Source organism: Gossypium arboreum, chromosome 3 (genome assembly GCF_025698485.1).
Source record: "Gossypium arboreum isolate Shixiya-1 chromosome 3, ASM2569848v2, whole genome shotgun sequence".
NCBI classification, from domain to species: domain Eukaryota; kingdom Viridiplantae; phylum Streptophyta; class Magnoliopsida; order Malvales; family Malvaceae; genus Gossypium; species Gossypium arboreum.
The window spans coordinates 27,277,716-27,302,144 of record NC_069072.1 but is presented as its reverse complement, the minus strand read 5'-3'; the positions used below and the strand labels follow the sequence as shown (position 1 = coordinate 27,302,144).

Sequence of the window (24,429 nt, the reverse complement as noted above, 5' to 3'; positions counted from 1 at the left end):
TTTACCAAGGATCAAAGATTTATTCGATCAGTTGAGAGGAGCCACCGTGTTCTCTAAGATAGACTTGAGGTCTGGCTATTATCAGCTGTGAGTTAAAGAATCGGATGTACCTAAGACAACTTTTAGAACGAGGTACAGTTATTATGAATTTCTTGTCATGCCGTTTGGGTTAATGAATGCACCAGCCATATTCATGGATTTAATGAATAGGATCTTTCAGCCATATTTGGATAAGTTTGTCGTTGTGTTCATTGACGACATCTTTATTTATTCCAAAGATGAGTCAGAACATGCAAAGCACTTGAGAATTGTGTTGCAGACTCTACGGGAAAAACAACTGTATGCTAAGTTTAGCAAGAGTGAGTTTTGGCTTCAGGAAGTTGGATTTTTGGGTCATATTGTTTCGGGTGAAGGCATCCGAGTCGATCCAAGTAAGATTTCTGCTATCGTCGAATGGAAACCACCTAAGAATGTAATCAAGGTTAGAAGATTTTTGGGCTTAGCCGGTTACTATTGAAGATTTGTGAAAGGATTCTCCATGATAGCAACTCCAATGACGAGATTGTCACAGAAAAACGTTAAGTTTGAATGGACAGAAAAATCTCAACAAAGTTTTACGAAGTTAAAGACATTGTTAACTGAAGCTCCTATTTTAGTATTGCCTAAGTCAGGAAAAGAATTTGTAGTCTACAGTGACGCATCCTTAAATGGACTGGGTTGTGTACTTATGCAAGATGGCAAGGTAATAGCCTATGCTTCACGACAGTTGAAGCCGCATGAGAAGAACTATCCTATACACGACCTAGAATTTGCCGCCATTGTTTTTGTTTTGAAAATTTGGAGGCATTATTTATATGGTGAGACTTGCCGTATATTCACTGACCACAAGAGTTTGAAATATTTGATGACTCAAAGAGAATTAAATTTGAGGCAGCGGATGTGGCTAGAGTTAATCATGGATTACGAACTGATTATTGACTATCACCTAGGAAAGGCGAATGTGGTCGCTAACGGTTGAGCAGAAAATCCTTGTTTGCATTAAGGGCCATGAATGCTCGTTTGGCATTGCTTGATGATGATTCAGTCTTGGCTGAGCTAGAGGCTAGGCCGACATTCCTTCAGGAAATCTATGATGCTCAAACTAATGATGATGACTTGCAAGCTAAAAGAACTCAATGTGAGTCAGGTATTGAATCAGATTTTCGGATTGGTTCTGATGGATGTTTAATGTTAAGAGATAGGGTTTGTGTACCTAAAAATAATGAATTTATTCGGAAAATTTTGCAAGAAGCACATAACAGCTATGTGTCAATTCACCCGGGAAGTACCAAGATGTACAACGATTTGAAGAAAATGTACTGGTGGAACGACATGAAAAGAGATATTTCTAAATTTGTGTCGAAATGCCTAGTATGTCAGCAAGTTAAAGCTGAACATCAAGTGCCTTCAGGTTTGCTACAGCCTGTGATGGTCCCCGAATGGAAGTGGGACAGAGTTACTATGGATTTCGTGAGAGGATTGCCATTGACTTCGAAGAAGAAAGATGCCATATGGGTCGTAGTAGATTAGTTGACGAAGTCGGCTCATTTTATTCCGGTGAGAATAGATTACTCCCTCGATAGATTGGTCGACTTGTACATTTCTGAGATTGTAAGATTGCATGGGTACCACTATCGATTATTTCCGACAGAGACCTAAGGTTCACTTTGAGATTCTGAAAGAAATTACAAGAAGCCTTGGGTACGAAGTTAAGCTTTAGTATAGCTTTTCACCCTCAGACAGATGGTCAGTCTGGGCTAATGATTCAGATTCTTGAGGACATGTTGCGATGTTGCATCCTTGAATTTCAGGGTAGCTGGGAAAAATATTTGCCGGTAGTAGAATTTGCCTACAACAACAGTTTTCAGACGAGTTTGAAGATGGCACCTTATGAGGCCTTGTATGGCAGGAAGTGTCGAACTCCATTGTACTGGACAGAACTTAAGGAAAATCAGATTCACAGAGTTGATTTGATTAAAGAAACTGAAGAGAAAGTTAAAGTGATACGGGACTGTTTGAAAGAGGCATCGGATATGCAAAAGTCATATGCTAATCTGAAAAGAAAGGCAATTAAGTTTCAAGTTGGAGATAGAGTATTCTTAAAAGTGTCTCCATGGAAAAAAGTGTTGAGGTTTGGCCAGAAAGGCAAGCTGGGTCCGCAATTTATCAGACCGTACGAGATTATTGAAAGAGTTGGACCGTTAGCCTATCACTTGGCATTGCCACCTGAACTGGAAAAGATTCACGATGTGTTCCACGTATCTATGTTAAGGTGATACCAATCAGACCCCTCTCACGTGATTTCACTGACTGAGATTGAAATTCGACCGGACATGACCTATGGAGAGGAACTAGTTAAGATATTGGCTTGTGAGGTTAAACAGTTGAGGAATAAAGATGTGGCCTCAGTAAAAGTTTTATGGCATCGTCATGGTGTAGAAGAGGCTACATGTGAACCAGAAGAAATCATGAGAAGCCAATATCCAAATCTAATCACTGGTAAGACTTTCGAGGACGAAAGTCCCTATGAGGGGAGAAATGTAACATTCCAAAACAGGGCCTAGTCGGAATAGTGGTTTCGGGACCACAAATTCAACATCAAAATATTTTTTTTATGATTATTATGAGGCTTAGAATATGAGAATATGCATGTGTTAAAATTTCATGAAGAAATTCTTTGAGTAAGTGCCCAATTGAAAAATTAGGGACTAAATTGAATAAATTGAAAAACTTGGATTATAGAAGCAATTTGCATGAAATTGCTTTATATTATAAAATAAAAGGTCTTGGGGAGAAAATTTCCCAATTTCTAAGTTTTTGGACAAAAATGAGCTTGCATGGATGAAATTTCAAAGAAAGGGCTTGAGGGCATTTTGGTCATTTGGCATATTAATGAAATAAAATAAGAAAAAGAAGGCAAAAATAAGCCATTCTTCTCCCTTGTCCATCCAAAATTCCTAAGCCACCATAGATAGGGTTTCCAAGCTTTTCAAGCTCATTAGTAAGTCTCCCAAGCCCCGTTTTTAATGTTCTTTGTAATTTTGAGATCCCAATAGCTTACTCTCTCCATTTCTACCCATATTTCATGCTAGGGTTCATGTTTAAAAATTTACCCATGCATGATTTACTTGTATTTTGATGTTTTATAGAGGAATATGAAAGTTTAAGGTGTGTTAAACAACTTTTCCTAGGTGATTTTCATGAAAAACCCCTAAAGGGACCTTTTTGCAAAAGTTGTAAAATGTGTGGTAGAAATGTGAAAATAATGGAAAATGTGGGCTTCCATAAGAGGGAAAAGTGTTCGGCTAGGCTTGAGTAAGGTAGAAATTTCATGCGTGTCACTATACGAGCGTAAGGACTAAATCGTAAAAATGTGAAAGGTTAGGGGCATAACGATCATTTGGAACAGGGGTGGAATTTAGACTTGAAATTTATAATGTGGAGTGTTAATGATCTATTTTTATTGTTATAGACCTCGAGGAACAAATTTCGGAGGTCGATCGAGGAAAACGAAAGGTTTCAGAATAACCGAAACACGACACCAAAACGAACACCAAGTAAGTTCAGATAACTTATAGTAAACACTCAATGTGCCTAATTATACGATTTATGAATGCATGATGATTGTATCTATTAATAACATGAAATTCTATGAAATGCATGTTTAAGTATAAATTATGATAATTGTAACACCCGAACCCGAGACCGTCACGAGTCGAACACGAGGTGTTAATGACTTCAAACCACTTATTGAGAATTTCCCGACAAGCTGCCAATCTGTGTACTAGTCGCTTCAAAAATCATAACTTGAGTTTTACAACTCGAAAATCAGTTTCGTAATTTTTCCCTGAAACTAGACTCATATGTCCATCTACAGATTTTTTTCTAGAATTTTTGGTCGAGCCAATTAGTACAGTTTATTAGTTAAAGTCTCCCATGTTACAGGGGTCGACTACACTGACCTTCATGCATTACAACTAGAATAACTCCTGTGCAGTGCTTCAATACTGATGCAGTTTGTTTATATAGAAACTAGACTCAAAGAGGAATTTATACATATATGGTATGACTCCTAATTACCTCTTGTTAATTTATAGTGAATTTTCAAAGTCGGAACGGGGAATCCAGAAACTGTTCTGGCCCTGTTTCACGAAAACCCAAATATCTTTTAACATACAACTCATATGACCGTTTCGTTTCTTCCATATGAAAATGGATTCATCAAGGTTCATTTACATAATTTATTCACTATTTAATTCCATTCCTACTATTTTTAGTGATTTTTCACATCCACGTCACTGTTGCTGCCAGTATATATTTCTAGGGTAGACTTTCTCTAACACATAGTTTCTATGATTCAACCACCCCTTTTACATATATAGTCCAAAATATAATCATGATGACCCATTCTAATGGCTGGTCATTGCCAAACATTTCCATGCTTCTTAATGAGCATATACATACCAAATGATTATAACATTATGCTCAAAACATTTATAAGCCATTTTCGCATGGCTATTCAAAATTTTACATACCAAGTTCAAACACAACATAATAGCCTATACATGCGAAATGTACTCCAAGACCAACTAAGAAGAAAATACCAAAAGTTGTTAGCCGGTGTGATGACTTCGATGACGGTCCCGAATACGCAAAAAGTTGAGTCCAAGAAACCTAAAATAGGTGACAAGCAAACACCGAATGAGTATATAACTCAGTAAGTCATAAGCAATGCACTAACAACCATTAATAACATTATCGCAAGAGGAAACAAAATGGAACGAGGCTAATTACTCCATTCAAACCGAACTATACCATAGTTCCTTAGACCTTTCGATTCAATCATACATCTACATGACCTTTCACTCATTCCGCGATAATTCTTATGTACGTGACTTCAATTTACATTGTCACATAGGTTCAAACTTACCAAGCTCGACCCCAAATATAAACATAGCACCTATTAGCCATGAACTCAAGGTACTTACCCGATCCGCTGTCCGTGATCAACTCAATAGTGTCGCACACTCAGTGTCAATAGTGATTCAAAAGCATATAGTGAGTCCGCACACTTAGTGCTATATAATCAACTCGCACACTTAGTGCTACATGATCAAACTCGCACACTTAGTGCTGTACAAGTTTTAAACCCGCACACTTAGTGCCATTCTCATGATCACAAATGTTTATACCCGCACACTTAGTGCCGAAATCAACAACTCAATACATCTCACCTCTTTTCCTTCCATTCAATACTTCCATCACCACATACACACATGTATATAAATTCATCATTCCTTTCAGCATAATTACTTAGACATTATGTCTATTCAAATCAATACAAAATATATGCTTAGTGACTTACCTTGTGTTGGGTAAAACAGTCCAAGTCGGCTACTCGATGACCTTCGTCTTTCCCTTGCTTGATTCTCCTTCTTTAACTCCTTGAGCTTAATCAATAAATCAACTAGTTTAACCATCTTGCTAAACATTCATAATTCAATTACACATGCATATGTATGTTTGTATATTCGGCAACCATCCTCACTTATTACCCATTTAGTCAATTATCTAAGCCAAGATAAGGCTTCAATACGGTTGCCTCTAACCGAATACATGCACACCAATCTACTTCATTTGGCCGAATATGCATGTCTATGTTGAGGCCAATTTTACACTTAATACCACACAAAAAAAACAGCATACATTTTACTAACTAACGATTACATATTGTAGCTCAATACACATCTCTCATTTACTACATAACCGAAACATCATCACAAGCAAATATACACCTTGAAATAGTATATATGTCATACCAATTCATCATGTGCAAACACATATTCATGTAGGTGCAAGGGCGAATCTCAAGTTGTTTATATCCAAATATAAACACATATCCAAAGCTCAAATCTTACCTACCATGCAACATGCATGAATCATACTTATGGATATACCATGACCGAATACATCACAACACCATAATTTTGGTCATGATTAAGCAAAGAACTTAATGTCTTACTCAAAATACTAAAAAGAAAGTCCAAGAGCCATCAATCCACCATCACATATACCATTAGAAAGCTTCATATTTAACATGCAATGGCATTAACACAAAATCCACCTTGGCCAAATACCATCCCCATGATATAACAAAGATTTGAACCATGGGCTAATAAGAACATCAAGCTAGCAACTAAAAACATGTATGAATCTCATGGCACAACCTCAAACATACCTTAATCTTGATGCAAGTATAGCCAAATCTCTTCCTAATCCCCTTCCAAACCAAACATGAAGCAAAAACTCCCCCTTCTTCCTTAGAATTTTCAGCCCAAAGGAAATGAAAAATGATGAACAAAAATTCTTCTTTCTTTCTCCACAACTCACGGCAAGGGGGGGCATGGATGAGACCATTTTTTTTTCTTTCTTTGTCCATGCTCTTTATTTTATTATTTCTAACATCAAGCATTCACCCAACATGTTTTATGACATTTATTTGCCCATAATTCTTTTTCATGGCCGGCCACTAGGCTTTAGTTTAGGGAAATTTGACATGCAAACCCCTCATTTTTGCATGCATGATCAACTAGTCATCACACATTTCCCTATCCTATTTTCAAAGTTTACTACTAGGTCCTTTTTAGTGAAATTCACATTTATAATCCTAAATCAAATCATCAAAAATGTCACACACAAATTAACACATATCATAAGCATCAAAATGAACATTAAATTATTTTTATGCCTCGATTTTGTGGTCCCGAAACCACATTTCGACTAGGGCCAATTTTGGGCTGTCACAATAAATGTCTCGGTTGAGGTTAAAAAGGGAATTCGATGGATAAACCATGATTGACATGTGTAATGAGGTCCTGCATGTGTTGCAGTAAGGATTTAGCCCGAACGGGTAATCTATTGATCTCATTTATAAAAGGACCTACCCTAGACGGGTGTTCCTTTGAATGGTCGAGCCTCCCAAAGAATATGTGTGCATTATGGATTTAGCCCAGACGGGTAATACAATTAGGATCTAAATTTAGCCTGGACTGGTAATTCAGATCTGAGCTCAATAAAGGTGTTTGTCATTATAAGGGATTTAGCCTGGATTGGTAATCTTGACATCACCTTGTGAGTTCATAAAATGGGGGATTTAGCCTGGACTGGTAATCCCGCCATAAGATGTGAGGTTCGCAGGAGCGCATATCTGAAATGATCATTGTATGAATTGACGGTAAATGAATATTCCATCGAGATTTCCTAGAAACTCAACGAGTTTAATGTGACATATATATATACAAATGAGATGTTGAATGATGAGCTCATCTAAGATAACTTTCATAGTGCATTGTTATGTGACTAACTTATTGATTGAGTGTAAGTGATAGGGAAGCCATCCTATGTTCATTGAATTTATTGCCCAATTTGATTTCATGCTAATTACTTGGTAAGTTTACTTTTCGGTTATTCGAGCTTACTAAGCATGAAAATTCTTACCCTCTCTTTTCCTGTCTCTCATAGAGCTCGAGGACTCGTAAAGATTGGAAGACGGTTGGAGAGTCAGCATACTATCAAATAGACTAGCTTTGGTATAAAGACATTTCTAAATTGTTCAATGGCATGTATAGGTCTTTTGAGTATTTTGTTATATGTGTCATGTGATTTTCCAAATGAAGGCTTGTAAAGATAAATCTATCTTTTTGTTTATGGCCATAGAGATCGGCTTGTTTTGAAGTAGGCTATGATTTACAAAATTTCCATGCAAGTTTATAATCATGTGCGATGGTTAAATTCCAATTCGTAATGAGCCATAAGAACGAGCCAATCTTGAATGTATTAAAGTGATATGACAACACATAAATACAAGATGGGAAATAACCTAGCATACACGAAACCAATGATATGATGTTTCCATGCAATGAGGTTTTGCAAAGATCATTTATGAGAGCATAATTATGTTTTACTTCTTTTAATATTCATTAAGTATAAGTGTTAAAGGGGTGACCATAGGCTTGGAAAATAGCCTAATAGGGTCTACAGTTGGGTACATGGGCGTGTGCCTATGCTGTGTGTGACACACGGGCTACACACTGTGGGCGTGTGGCATGGTCGTGTGTCCCTTGCATTTAAAATGGTAAGTCTGTTAAATGAACACGGGCTAGACAAACGGGCGTGTGTCTTGGCCGTGTGAATTTAATAGAATGCTCAAGTCTTAGACACGGGGTGATTGCACAGGCATGTCCCAATTCACACAGGGGTGTACCACTTCAAGTTGAAAGAAAATTTCCAAGGTACCCAAAGTTTATCAAACGTTCTTGGTTTTGTCCCGCACCACCTCAAGGTATGTTTTAGGTCTCGAAGGCCTGTTTAAGGGAAATGATATACATATTTGAAAAGTTTTAAATTAGAGCACTACTTAGTGACTTGATTTAATATGTCTATGAATGTGAAATCCCGGTAATACCTCAAGCCCTATCCCGGCGTTGGATACGGGTGAGGGGTGTTACACAAACTCTATATGAATGATAATCTCTCCTTTTTTTCTTAAATTAAGAAAAATTGGTGGTCATTTATTTGGCTGCAAAAGAGATCAGTATAATGATTGATAAGGTTAAAGAAAAATTTCTTTATAAATTATTAATCATTGCTTTTTTTTCTTTTGGTTGTGGATTGTGTTGTTTTCCTATGTTTTCTTCGCTTATAATAATCTCTTTTGTCTTTGTTTCATTTCAATTATCTTTTCCTAGTATCTTCAGAAATCATTATTTTCCGGCATGATTAAAAATTTTAACAAGGGCATTGCTTTTCAGGTTTATCATGCAAGCAAAGGCAATTTGTCTTGCGATCCACTTGTATATAATGAGCTTGGAGTTGTTGCATATCATATGAAAGAATAAGGATAATGCACATTATTTTAGAGTTGGATTTTAAACTTGTTGAAGCTTGTTTTTAGTTTAGTAGGTTGATACTTCTATGTTTGAAAATGAGAACCGTGGAATGTCTAAAATTTATTATTACTATTATTCCATTGAACTTTGTCAATGATTAATACAAACTAGTAAGTTTTTGTTTTCTTCCAAACATATTTTTCTATTACTTGTTTACCTGGTATACAGTTATCTTATGCACCATGTTTTTATGTTTTAAATAGTCATTTCATTGTATGCCATTTTTGGTAAAGATTCCATTTCATATATATGTAAATATATCATGTGCTTGTATTCCTTTCGGAAGGTTAAGTTCTTTTGAAGTTATATATCTAGTTTTAATTATTATACCAACATTTTCCTTCCTTGGAAACCTTGCAAGTATAATCAAGCTGTTTCGTGGCTTGAGAAAACATTGGCTCTTATTCCAAACCCATTAAGTGAAATGTGGGAACCTACTGTGGTTAATCATGCCCATGCTTACAAGAAACTAAAGTATGTTATTTTAACTTTTTAGAACTCCATGCTATCTTAAAACTTTCATTCCCTATTAACCCCACAAGAATGTCCATGCTTTTTTAGAAATATTTCTATATTCTGATGTTTTCAGATCTTTTGCAAGAAAGAATTATAGATACTTGTCTAAAGAATATGATCTTTAACGGCGTTTTACTAAATAGAACATGATCTTTAACGGCGCTTCTCACAAAAACACCGCTAAAAGCCGCTAAAGATCATGTTCTATAGCGATGTTTTCCCACATAAACGCTGCAAAATTTAGTGGTGTTTTTTGCTGCGCTTATCAAAATGTTGCAAATTGTTTTAGCGGCGCTTATAAGGCCAAAAAATGCCGATGCCGCTAAAACCTATCTTGCTATAGTGATGTGATGGTAAGGTAAGGAGATAGAGGAACACACTTATTTTTGGCTACGGAAGAGGAGAGACTTAAACCATTTCTACCTCTTTTCTTAAACTAATAACATGTTAGACAAAATATGAATTAGGATACAGGGAAAAAAACTATTTCATATCTAAATAGCTAGTTTTAACTTTTAAGACAGAGAAGGAAAAGATTGGAAGAAAGAAAGATAGTTTACCAATTTCTTATGGAACATGCCAATGGTGAGTGAGTTAGGTTCGGGGAAAGTATTGAGCATGCAAAAACCTTGGATTTTAAGCATATCTGGAAGCTCATTAATGAACATCTCCAATTTTGAAAGATTCGAAAGCCAATCTTCAACGTTGAGCTCTCCTAGGAGAGTTAAAACTAGGACATAAAACACAATAATCCTCCTCAGCAAAACTAAAACCAAACACAAAACATAGAAATAATGTTATGTGTGAGTGAGAGAAAAATATATAAGCTTTTAAAGGAATGCCTTCTTAGCGGGTTAACTTCATAAAGATATGACAATTCATTCTCTTTATATAATTTCCCTCGATTGAATTTCTTTTGTATACTTTTTGCTGTTATATTTATGTATCATATCATATTCGATTTTGTATTACAAGGTTTTATCTAAAAATGGAAATAAACAATTTTTTTACGGGATATTCTCTATTTAAAGCACTTATTTCTAATTTAGGTTTATTATTATTTTTAATCCTTACCTTTTAAATTATATTAGGTAATTTATTTTAGATATTAATCAATTAGTATATGTATACTACAATTTATAAAAAATTTTAAAAATTAATTTTAGTGTTATTGTTTTTCAAACTTCATAATAAAACATATATTTTATATACTACTAAGATGTATTATATATTTTTATGTTAATTTAAATTTACATTTTTATTTCTTTTAAAATAATTACATCATATAGTAAACAAAAATGTTCGCATTACAATTTCTTAACACATGGCATTCTCGAACACTTATTTCCAATTTAGATTTATTACTCTTTTAAGAGGAAAGGTGCACTTATATCGGTGCAAAACTAAAGTAGTTTTACACCTAACTTTTTATAGGTTTACTATTTTAATAATTCAACTATTATATTTTATACTCCAATCAAGTAGATGATGCATGTCAAGTTTTGCATAAATTAAAAATTTCTAACTATTTATTTTCGGTGAAAAACTTTCAACTATTAAATATATATTAAATCGAGAATATTTTAGATCCATATGATAGAGTTATCGGATTGATTTAAAAATGTCAAGCCATTTAAAATTTATATCGATGTAAGTGGATCTCTCCCCCCTTTTACTTCTTAGCTTTTAAATTATATTAGATTTTTTTATATATAATTGAGAGAGGGTGTACCAAGAGGTTATTGGCATTAAATAATTTACTTTATGTTATAAAATAAATAAAGATAGAGAGAATAAAAAACAAAGAAAATATGAGAAGCAATAGAGAATGTATTTTATTGATCAATGGGATGATCACAATGCTTCTTTAAAGTCTCTATTTATAGGCATAAGAAGTATAAATGAAGTAGAGATCTAATTCTAATAGTTATTAGAATTTAAAATGCAACAAAACTTATCTTGATCTTAATGGACATCCACTTTATAAAATATTCATAACACTCCCCTTTGGATGTCCATTGGTAGATAACGTGCCTCGTTAAAACCTTAGTAGGGAAAACTCAATGTGCCTAATTATACGATTTATGAATGCATGATGATTGTATCTATTAATAACATGAAATTCTATGAAATGCATGTTTAAGTATAAATTATGATAATTGTAACACCCCGAACCCGAGACCGTCGCCGGAGTCGAACACGAGGTGTTAACAGACTTCAAACCACTTATTGAGAATTTCCCAGACAAGCTGCCAATCTGTGTACTAGTCGCTTCAAAAATCATAACTTGAGTTTTACAACTCGAAAATCAGTTTCGTAATTTTTCCCTGAAACTAGACTCATATGTCCATCTACAGATTTTTTTCTAGAATTTTTGGTCAAGCCAATTAGTACAGTTTATTAGTTAAAGTCTCCCATGTTACAGGGGTCGACTACACTGACCTTCATGCATTACAACTAGAATAACTCCCTGTGCAGTGCTTCAATACTGATGCAGTTTGTTTATATAGAAACTAGACTCAAAGAGGAATTTATACATATATGGTATGACTCCTAATTACCTCTTGTTAATTTATAGTGAATTTTCAAAGTCGGAACGGGGAATCCAGAAACTGTTCTGGCCCTGTTTCACGAAAACCCAAATATCTTTTAACATACAACTCATATGACCGTTTCGTTTCTTCCATATGAAAATGGATTCATCAAGGTTCATTTACATAATTTATTCACTATTTAATTCCATTCCTACTATTTTTAGTGATTTTTCACATCCACGTCACTGTTGCTGCCAGTATATATTTCTAGGGTAGACTTTCTCTAACACATAGTTTCTATGATTCAACCACCCCTTTTACATATATAGTCCAAAATATAATCATGATGACCCATTCTAATGGCTGGTCATTGCCAAACATTTCCATGCTTCTTAATGAGCATATACATACCAAATGATTATAACATTATGCTCAAAACATTTATAAGCCATTTTCGCATGGCTATTCAAAATTTTACATACCAAGTTCAAACACAACATAATAGCCTATACATGCCGAAATGTACTCCAAGACCAACTAAGAAGAAAATACCAAAAGTTGTTAGCCGGTGTGATGACTTCGATGACGGTCCCGAATACGCAAAAAGTTGAGTCCAAGAAACCTAAAATAGGTGACAAGCAAACACCGAATGAGTATATAACTCAGTAAGTCATAAGCAATGCACTAACAACCATTAATAACATTATCGCAAGAGGAAACAAAATGGAACGAGGCTAATTACTCCATTCAAACCGAACTATACCATAGTTCCTTAGACCTTTCGATTCAATCATACATCTACATGACCTTTCACTCATTCCGCGATAATTCTTATGTACGTGACTTCAATTTACATTGTCACATAGGTTCAAACTTACCAAGCTCGACCCCAAATATAAACATAGCACCTATTAGCCATGAACTCAAGGTACTTACCCGATCCGCTGTCCGTGATCAACTCAATAGTGTCGCACACTCAAAGTCAATAGTGATTCAAAAGCATATAGTGAGTCCGCACACTTAGTGCTATATAATCAACTCGCACACTTAGTGCTACATGATCAAACTCGCACACTTAGTGCTGTACAAGTTTTAAACCCGCACACTTAGTGCCATTCTCATGATCACAAATGTTTATACCCGCACACTTAGTGCCGAAATCAACAACTCAATACATCTCACCTCTTTTCCTTCCATTCAATACTTCCATCACCACATACACACATGTATATAAATTCATCATTCCTTTCAGCATAATTACTTAGACATTATGTCTATTCAAATCAATACAAAATATATGCTTAGTGACTTACCTTGTGTTGGGTAAAACAGTCCAAGTCGGCTACTCGATGACCTTCGTCTTTCCCTTGCTTGATTCTCCTTCTTTAACTCCTTGAGCTTAATCAATAAATCAACTAGTTTAACCATCTTGCTAAACATTCATAATTCAATTACACATGCATATGTATGTTTGTATATTCGCAACCATCCTCACTTATTACCCATTTAGTCAATTATCTAAGCCAAGATAAGGCTTCAATACGGTTGCCTCTAACCGAATACATGCACACCAATCTACTTCATTTGGCCGAATATGCATGTCTATGTTGAGGCCAATTTTACACTTAATACCACACAAAAAAAACAGCATACATTTTACTAACTAACGCATTACATATTGTAGCTCAATACACATCTCTCATTTACTACATAACCAAACATCATCACAAGCAAATATACACCTTGAAATAGTATATATGTCATACCAATTCATCATGTGCAAACACATATTCATGTAGGTGCAAGGGCCGAATCTCAAGTTGTTTATATCCAAATATAAACACATATCCAAAGCTCAAATCTTACCTACCATGCAACATGCATGAATCATACTTATGGATATACCATGACCGAATACATCACAACACCATAATTTTGGTCATGATTAAGCAAAGAACTTAATGTCTTACTCAAAAATACTAAAAAGAAAGTCCAAGAGCCATCAATCCACCATCACATATACCATTAGAAAGCTTCATATTTAACATGCAATGGCATTAACACAAAATCCACCTTGGCCAAATACCATCCCCATGATATAACAAAGATTTGAACCATGGGCTAATAAGAACATCAAGCTAGCAACTAAAAACATGTATGAATCTCATGGCACAACCTCAAACATACCTTAATCTTGATGCAAGTATAGCCAAATCTCTTCCTAATCCCCTTCCAAACCAAACATGAAGCAAAAACTCCCCCTTCTTCCTTAGAATTTTCAGCCCAAAGGAAATGAAAAATGATGAACAAAAATTCTTCTTTCTTTCTCCACAACTCACGGCAAGGGGGGGCATGGATGAGACCATTTTTTTTTCTTTCTTTGTCCATGCTCTTTATTTTATTATTTCTAACATCAAGCATTCACCCAACATGTTTTATGACATTTATTTGCCCATAATTCTTTGTCATGGCGGCCACTAGGCTTTAGTTTAGGAAATTTGACATGCAAACCCTCATTTTTGCATGCATGATCAACTAGTCATCACACATTTCCCTATCCTATTTTCAAAGTTTACTACTAGGTCCTTTTTAGTGAAATTCACATTTATAATCCTAAATCAAATCATCAAAAATGTCACACACAAATTAACACATATCATAAGCATCAAAATGAACATTAAATTATTTTTATGCCTCGATTTTGTGGTCCCGAAACCACATTTCGACTAGGGCCAATTTTGGGCTGTCACAATAAATGTCTCGGTTGAGGTTAAAAAGGGAATTCGATGGATAAACCATGATTGACATGTGTAATGAGGTCCTGCATGTGTTGCAGTAAGGATTTAGCCCGAACGGGTAATCTATTGATCTCATTTATAAAAGGACCTACCCTAGACGGGTGTTCCTTTGAATGGTCGAGCCTCCCAAAGAATATGTGTGCATTATGGATTTAGCCCAGACGGGTAATACAATTAGGATCTAAATTTAGCCTGGACTGGTAATTCAGATCTGAGCTCAATAAAGGTGTTTGTCATTATAAGAGATTTAGCCTGGATTGGTAATCTTGACATCACCTTGTGAGTTCATAAAATGGGGGATTTAGCCTAGACTGGTAATCCCGCCATAAGATGTGAGGTTCGCAGGAGCGCATATCTGAAATGATCATTGTATGAATTGACGGTAAATGAATATTCCATCGAGATTTCCTAGAAACTCAACGAGTTTAATGTGACATATATATATACAAATGAGATGTTGAATGATGAGCTCATCTAAGATAACTTTCATAGTGCATTGTTATGTGACTAACTTATTGATTGAGTGTAAGTGATAGGGAAGCCATCCTATGTTCATTGAATTTATTGCCCAATTTGATTTCATGCTAATTACTTGGTAAGTTTACTTTTCGGTTATTCGAGCTTACTAAGCATGAAAATTCTTACCCCTCTCTTTTCCCTGTCTCTCATAGAGCTCGAGGACTCGTAAAGATTGGAAGACGGTTGGAGAGTCAGCATACTATCAAATAGACTAGCTTTGGTATAAAGACATTTCTAAATTGTTCAATGGCATGTATAGGTCTTTTGAGTATTTTGTTATATGTGTCATGTGATTTTCCAAATGAAGGCTTGTAAAGATAAATCTATCTTTTTGTTTATGGCCATAGAGATCGGCTTGTTTTGAAGTAGGCTATGATTTACAAAATTTCCATGCAAGTTTATAATCATGTGCGATGGTTAAATTCCAATTCGTAATGAGCCATAAGAACGAGCCAATCTTGAATGTATTAAAGTGATATGACAACACATAAATACAAGATGGGAAATAACCTAGCATACACGAAACCAATGATATGATGTTTCCATGCAATGAGGTTTTGCAAAGATCATTTATGAGAGCATAATTATGTTTTACTTCTTTTTAATATTCATTAAGTATAAGTGTTAAAAGGGGGTGACCATAGGCTTGGAAAATAGCCTAATAGGGTCTACACAGTTGGGTACATGGGCGTGTGCCTATGCCGTGTGTGACACACGGGCTACACCTGTGGGCGTGTGGCATGGTCGTGTGTCCCTTGTATTTAAAATGGTAAGTCTGTTAAATGAACACGGGCTAGACAAACGGGCGTGTGTCTTGGCCGTGTGAATTTAATAGAATGCTCAAGTCTTAGACACGGGGTGATTGCACAGGCATGTCCCAAGTCACACAGGGGTGTACCACTTCAAGTTGAAAGAAAATTTCCAAGGTACCCAAAGTTTATCAAACGTTCTTGGTTTTGTCCCGCACCACCTCAAGGTATGTTTTAGGTCTCGAAGGCCTGTTTAAGGGAAATGATATACATATTTGAAAAGTTTTAAATTAGAGCACTACTTAGTGACTTGATTTAATATGTCTATGAATGTGAAATCCGGTAATACCTCAAGCCCTATCCGGCGTTGGATACGGGTGAGGGTGTTACACAAACTCTATATGAATGATAATCTCTCTTTTTTTCTTAAATTAAGAAAAATTGGTGGTCATTTATTTGGCTGCAAAAGAGATCAGTATAATGATTGATAAGGTTAAAGAAAAATTTCTTTATAAATTATTAATCATTGCTTTTTTTTCTTTTGGTTGTGGATTGTGTTGTTTTCCTATGTTTTCTTCGCTTATAATAATCTCTTTTGTCTTTGTTTCATTTCAATTATCTTTTCCTAGTATCTTCAGAAATCATTATTTTCTGGCATGATTAAAAATTTTAACAAGGGCATTGCTTTTCAGTTTATCATGCAAGCAAAGGCAATTTGTCTTGCAGATCCACTTGTATATAATGAGCTTGGAGTTGTTGCATATCATATGAAAGAATAAGGATAATGCACATTATTTTAGAGTTGGATTTTTAAACTTGTTGAAGCTTGTTTTTAGTTTAGTAGGTTGATACTTCTATGTTTGAAAATGAGAACCAGGGAACAGTCTAAAATTTATTATTACTATTATTCCATTGAACTTTGTCAACAGATTAATACAAACTAGTAAGTTTTTGTTTTTCTTCCAAACATATTTTTCTATTACTTGTTTACCTGGTATACAGTTATCTTATGCACCATGTTTTTATGTTTTAAATAGTCATTTCATTGTATGCCATTTTTTGGTAAAGATTCCATTTCATATATATGTAAATATATCATGTGCTTGTATTCCTTTCAGAAGGTTAAGTTCTTTTGAAGTTATATATCTAGTTTTAATTATTATACCAACATTTTCCTTCCTTGGAAACCTTGCAAGTATAATCAAGCTGTTTCGTGGCTTGAGAAAACATTGGCTTTTATTCCAAACCCATTAAGTGAAATGTGGGAACCTACTGTGGTTAATCATGCCCATGCTTACAAGAAACTAAAGTATGTTATTTTAACTTTTTAGAACTCCATGCTATCTTAAAACTTTCTGTTCCCTATTAACCCCACAGTAATGTCCATGCTTTTTTAGAAATATTTCTATATTCTGATGTTTTCAGATCTTTTGCAAGAAAGAATTATAGATACTTGTCTAAAGAATATGATCTTTAACGGCGTTTTACTAAATAGAACATGATCTTTAACGGCGCTTCTCACAAAAACACCGCTAAAAGCCGCTAAAGATCATGTTCTATAGTGATGTTTTCCCACATAAACGCTGCAAAATTTAGTGGTGTTTTTTGCTGCGCTTATCAAAATGTTGCAAATTGTTTTAGCGGCGCTTATAAGGCCAAAAAAATGCCGATGCCGCTAAAAACCTATCTTGCTATAGTGATGTGATGGTAAGGTAAGGAGATAGAGGAACACACTTATTTTTGGCTACTGGAAGAGGAGAGACTTAAACCATTTCTACCTCTTTTCTTAAACTAATAACATGTTAGACAAAATATGAATTAGGATACAGGGAAAAAAACTATTTCATATCTAAATAGCTAGTTTTAACTTTTAAGACAGAGAAGGAAAAGATTGGAAGAAAGAAAGATAGTTTACCAATTTCTTATGGAACATGCCAATGGTGAGTGAGTTAGGTTCGGGGAAAGTATTGAGCATGCAAAAACCTTGGATTTTAAGCATATCTGGAAGCTCATTAATGAACATCTCCAATTTTGAAGGATTCGAAAGCCTATCTTCAACGCTGAGCTCTCCTAGGAGAGTTAAAACTAGGACATAAAACACAATAATCCTCCTCAGCAAAACTAAAACCAAACACAAAACATAGAAATAATGTTATGTGTGAGTGAGAGAAAAATATATAAGCTTTTAAAGGAATGCCTTCTTAGCGGGTTAACTTCATAAAGATATGACAATTCATTCTCTTTATATAATTTCCCTCGATTGAATTTCTTTTGTATACTTTTTGCTGTTATATTTATGTATCATATCATATTCTGATTTTGTATTACAAGGTTTTATCTAAAAATGGAAATAAATAATTTTTTTTACGGGATATTCTCTATTTAAAGCACTTATTTCTAATTTAGGTTTATTATTATTTTTAATCCTTACCTTTTAAATTATATTAGGTAATTTATTTTAGATATTAATCAATTAGTATATGTATACTACAATTTATAAAAAAATTTAAAATTAATTTTAGTGTTATTGTTTTCAAACTTCATAATAAAACATATATTTTATATACTACTAAGATGTATTATATATTTTTTATGTTAATTTAAATTTACATTTTTTATTTCTTTTTAAAATAATTACATCATATAGTAAACAAAAATGTTCGCATTACAATTTCTTAACACATGGCATTCTCAGAACACTTATTTCCAATTTAGATTTATTACTCTTTTAAGAGGAAAGGTGCACTTATATCGGTGCAAAACTAAAGTAGTTTTACACCTAACTTTTTATAGGTTTACTATTTTAATAATTCAACTATTATATTTCATACTCCAATCAAGTAGATGATGCATGTCAAGTTTTGCATAAATTAAAAATTTCTAACTATTTATTTTCGGTGAAAAACTTTCAACTATTAAATATATATTAAATCGAGAATATTTTAGATCCATATGATAGAGTTATCGGATTGATTTAAAATGTCAAGCCATTTAAAATTTATATCGATGTAAGTGGATCTCTCCCCTTTTACTTCTTAGCTTTTAAATTATATTAGATTTTTTATATATAATTGAGAGAGGTGTACCAAGAGGTTATTGGCATTAAATAATTTACTTTATGTTATAAAATAAATAAAGATAGAGAGAATAAAAACAAAGAAAATATGAGAAGCAATAGAGAATGTATTTTATTGATCAATGGGATGATCACAATGCTTCTTTAAAGTCTCTATTTATAGGCATAAGAAGTATAAATGAAGTAGAGATCTAATTCTAATAGTTATTAGAATTTAAAATGCATCAAAACTTATCTTGATCTTAATGGACATCCACTTTATAAAATATTCATAACACTCCCCTTTGGATGTCCATTGGTAGATAACGTGCCTCGTTAAAACCTTAGTAGGGAAAACTCAATGTGCCTAATTATACGATTTATGAATGCATGATGATTGTATCTATTAATAACATGAAATTCTATGAAATGCATGTTTAAGTATAAATTATGATAATTGTAACACCCCGAACCCGAGACCGTCGCCGGAGTCGAACACGAGGTGTTAACAGACTTCAAACCACTTATTGAGAATTTCCCAGACAAGCTGCCAATCTGTGTGATAAAAAAGACCTAATGAAGAAAAAAGAGTACACGATTTTCTATTACAAGCTGCTTCGTTAAAAACCTTGGTTAAAGGAAAATAGTACAACTTGTTTTTAGACTCCCTCTAATGGCAACATTACATTACATCTTTGCGTCGACGCATTCCAATCTCGTGTAGTAGCCTTGTAAATGTTGAAGTTGGCAATGCCTTAGTAAAAAGATCTGCTAAATTATCACTATAACGAATTTGTTGAACGTTTATATCACCTCTTTTCTCAAGATCATGGGTGAAGAATAATTTTGGTGAAATATGTTTCATTTTGTCACATTTGATGTAACCACCCTTCAATTGAGCTATACATGCTTTTCAATTGAGATATACATGTTGCATTATCTTCGTATAAGATAGTTGGCATCTTTTCCTGTAAAGGCAAATTACATATCGTCTGGATATTTTGGGTCAATAACCTTAGCCAAACACACTCTCGACTTGCCTCATGCATTGCAATTATTTCTGCATGATTTGAAGAAGCAGCGGCTAATGTTTGCTTTATTGAACACCATTATATGACAATACTCCCACACGTAAATAAATATACCTTTATGTGGATCCGATATGTATCCAGCATCAGCATAGTTGATTACTAAGGATTTTGATCCATTTGAATAAAATAACCCCATATCAATAGTCTTTGAGATATCTAAATACATGTTTAATTCCATTTCAATGTTTACATATTGGAGAAGAACTAAATATTGCTAACAAGTTTACAGCAAAATTATGGCACTTAGATATGGTACTTCAGGACCAAGAAACTCTTCATCATTCTCGCAAGGACAAAATTGATCTTTATTCACATCTAATAATCGTACAACCATCGAAGTACTTAATGGGTGTGCTTTATCCATGTAAAGTTTCTTTAATATCTTTTTCATATAAGTTGATTGATGAACATGAGTTCCATCTTTTAAATGCTCAATCAGTAAGCCAAGACAAAACTTTGTTTTTCCAAGATCTTTCATCTCAAATTCTTTATTTAAACAATTTACTGTATTTTAGAGCTCTTCAGGAGTTCCAAAAATATTTAGATCATCAACATAAATAGCAATTATTAAAAAATCTGATCCAAACCTTTTTATAAAGACACATGGACAAATTAGATCATTTTTGTAACCTTCTTTTAATAAGTATTCAATAAGATGATTGTACCACATACGTTCAGATTGTTTTAATCCATATAAACTTTTCTTTAATCTGGTCAAGAAATTTTCCCTAGAAACTCTATATCCTTCTAGGATTTAAATCCTTTAGGGATTTTCATATAAATTTCACTATCAAGTGCACCATACAAATAGGCTGTAACAACATCCATTAGATGCATGTCAAGTTTTTCATGTACTGCCAGACTAATAATATGTCTAAATGTGATTGCATCCACCATAGAAGAATATGTCTCTTCATAATCAATGCTGAGCCTTTGCAAAAATCCTTGTGTTACAAATCATGCTTTATATCTTACGACTTCATTTTTTTTCATTTCGTTTTTGCACAAATGCTAGTTTATATCCTACTGGCTTTACACCTTTAGGTGTTTGGACTACAGGTCCAAAAACCTCATGTTTAGAAAGTGAATTCAATTCTTCTTGAATTGCATCTTTCTATTTTAGCCAATCTTTTCTATTTCTACATTCCTCAATATATTTAGGCTCAGGATCATCATTTTCTTTTTCTACTTCAATAGCAACATTATATGAAAAATTGTTGTCGATAAATATATTTTTTCGGCTCCATCTTTTCCCCGAAGTAAAATAACTTATCGAGATCTCTTCATTATCATCATTTTCAGGTACCTGAATCCCTTCTAAGGCTTTATGATTATGATTAGTTATATCTTTGGTCTCTTCTTAGAAACTTGTCTCCATAATACAATCACCTTGAATATTTGTTCCTTTCCATTTACGAGGATTTTCATCTTTGGAAACCAACCTGTCTTCCATGCTTTTGGTATAGATTGCTTTCTTTTGCACTAATAGTTTACCTTATTGGGATATCAATTCGTATTGGTATTTGTTCAAATTCATTATGAACTTGAATTCTTAAATAATTTTTATTTTAAAAAAAAAACATTTTACTTATGCAGATGGTATGCATCATAAAAACTACCTCAACAATTGTTAATGATTATATCAATATATATAGCCAACAACAAAAACGTTCATCAAATAGTCTAATCGTTAAATTTTAATATTTAAAAATTAATTAAATATATTTTAAATAAATTGAATTATTTTTTGAAAAGTAGAAAAACTTCACGCTAATTAACCCTCCCATAGTTTCTAGATGAAAAAGATTACTTTGCCAAATCAGTCATTTAGCCACCAACCTTGCATCAATGTCTCTGCCCATTTTTATTCTTTACGCTAAGTTTGATTATTGGTGTAATATCATACAAGAAAAGCTTCTTCTATAATTATATAAAATAAAGAATAATTAGTGTAAATTTAAACATGCAATTAGAAATATAAGTAAAAGCTTTAATAAAAAATAAAAGTGAAAATTCATTTTTTTTCTTTGTCAAAAATGAGTATTTTACTAAAAAAGACCCATTTCCAATTTTATTTACGGAAATTGACCACTTTAAACTTTATTTACCGAAATAGACCAAAAAAACTAAAAATGTGCCTACGTGGAAGCGTTTTAAGGGAAAATTTCAGTAAAACACGTCCTTGAGGGAACGCTTTTGCCATGTCAACAAAGTGCTTCCATGTTAGCACGTTTTATGCTTACATGGCAAAAACGCTCCCTCAATGACATGCTTTAGTCCATGTTTTGGCCCCAATGATCACTCCAACAATCATTTGAAAATTTGACTGTTGGGGGGCCAACGGTCATGAAAAAAAGTATAAACCCCTCACCTATTTTTTCACACAAAATTTCCTCTAAGTTGCATTTCTTCCAAATTTCTCTTTAAATTTTTCAAAAAAGCTCTCAAAGCTCTCTAAGTTTTTAATTTTTTTCTAAATCAGAATTTTTTTTTTATAATTTCTAAGATATTTGATTATGTTAGCAATGACCCGAGAATTAATTCGTCTCAATCATAAACATATCTCCATCGACCAAATGAAAATGGTAAGGGTTAATTTCAATTTTTGAATATTATTTAGTTTTTTAATTTATGTAATTTTAATTAATATTTATTTTATAATTTTTTATAACAGTCGGTAGATTAGGTTCTACTATAACAGCCCGATTTTGGGCTTAGTTGGATCAGTGGTTTCGGGACTATAAATCCGAGGCTAAGAAATTATTTTTATTATTATTTTGGTGTCATATTAAGATTATATGAGTGTATGAAAATTTTAGTGGATTAATTTTAGCATTTGGAAGCTTAATTTTGAAAAAGGACTAAATCGTATAAAGGGTAAAAGTTATATTTTACTTGATAGATATACTAAATAGCTAGAGAGCCATCATTGGAGGCCTTTAAAGTGCAATTAGACCTTTAAAATAAGCTTGGCCGGCCATTGGGACAAGATTTGTCCAAGTTAACTAGGTTAGGTGGGTTTTGGTGACTAAATTGGTTAAAAATAAAATTGAATAAGAAGAGAATGATATTTTAATTTATCTCATCATATTCCCACCGTTCATACCAGAAAAATAGGGGTTTTTAAGGTTCAAAAATTTCTTTCACTCTCTATTCTTATAGGTAAGTGATTTTGATAGTTTTTTTTTATGATTTTTGCATTTTTTGGACCCCTTGTAACATGAGCTTTCTAATGGAGGACTATTTTATAAAATGATTGAGAGTCTAGGGTTTTTACATGAAATAATATGTGTTGTTAACTAAAATTTTATGGAAGAATATGAGTCTTGGATGTGTAATAAAAAACTTTTGTGAAGAAGTTTTCATGGAAACCCTAACTAGGGACCATTTTTGCATAAGTAATAAAATAAGTGATAAATGTGTGAAATAGTGGAAATTTGGGGTTGTTATAAGAGTAAAAAGTGTTCGGGTAGGCTTGATTAATGAAAAAATGTGATAAAAATCAATTTTTGGAGTTAGGGGTAAAATGGTTATTTTGTAAAAGTATAGGGGCAAAATGGTTATTTTGCCCAATTATAAATTGTTGAGTACCTAGATCATTAAAAGGATTAAATTTTTGAATTTTTATCATTATAGATCAAGAATTGCAAAATTTAGGCCTAGATCGGGGAAAAGCAAAGCTAGTGGACTAAGCCGAACGAGTAGCCTACATTTTGTATACCGAGGTAAGTTGTGTGTAAATAATGCAACTACATTGTTATCAATTGTACATGAATTTTTATAGCATAAATTTTTTGATTGTTGGAATGAAAATACATTATGATAATTGAGATAATAGAACTCCCGAGTGAACCTTAGGAACAAATCGGATATTCATGCCATGACATTTGAGTCCTTTGTGCGCTAGTGTAATACATGTCTGGGACATGCATCGACCACATTATGAGAGCTAGTGTAAGACCATGTTTGAGACATGGCATCGGCATTGAGACTAGAGCTAGTGTAAGACATGTCTGGGACATGCATCGGCTACAAGATGTGTCAGTATAAGACCATGCCTGGGACATGGCATCGATTTGATGGATGAGCTAGTGTAAGACCATGTCTGGGACATGGTATTGGCATTATACCCTTTGTTTGAGGCTTAATGAATATCCGATAGCATTCCAAATGGTTCAAC

General features: G+C 33.7%; 1 pseudogene; it reads right to left on the bottom strand.

The window, feature by feature from the left end:
* The window catches only part of LOC108475150 (multicopper oxidase LPR1-like), a 94,645-nt pseudogene that overhangs the window by 40,429 nt on the left and 29,787 nt on the right, over positions 1-24,429 (bottom strand).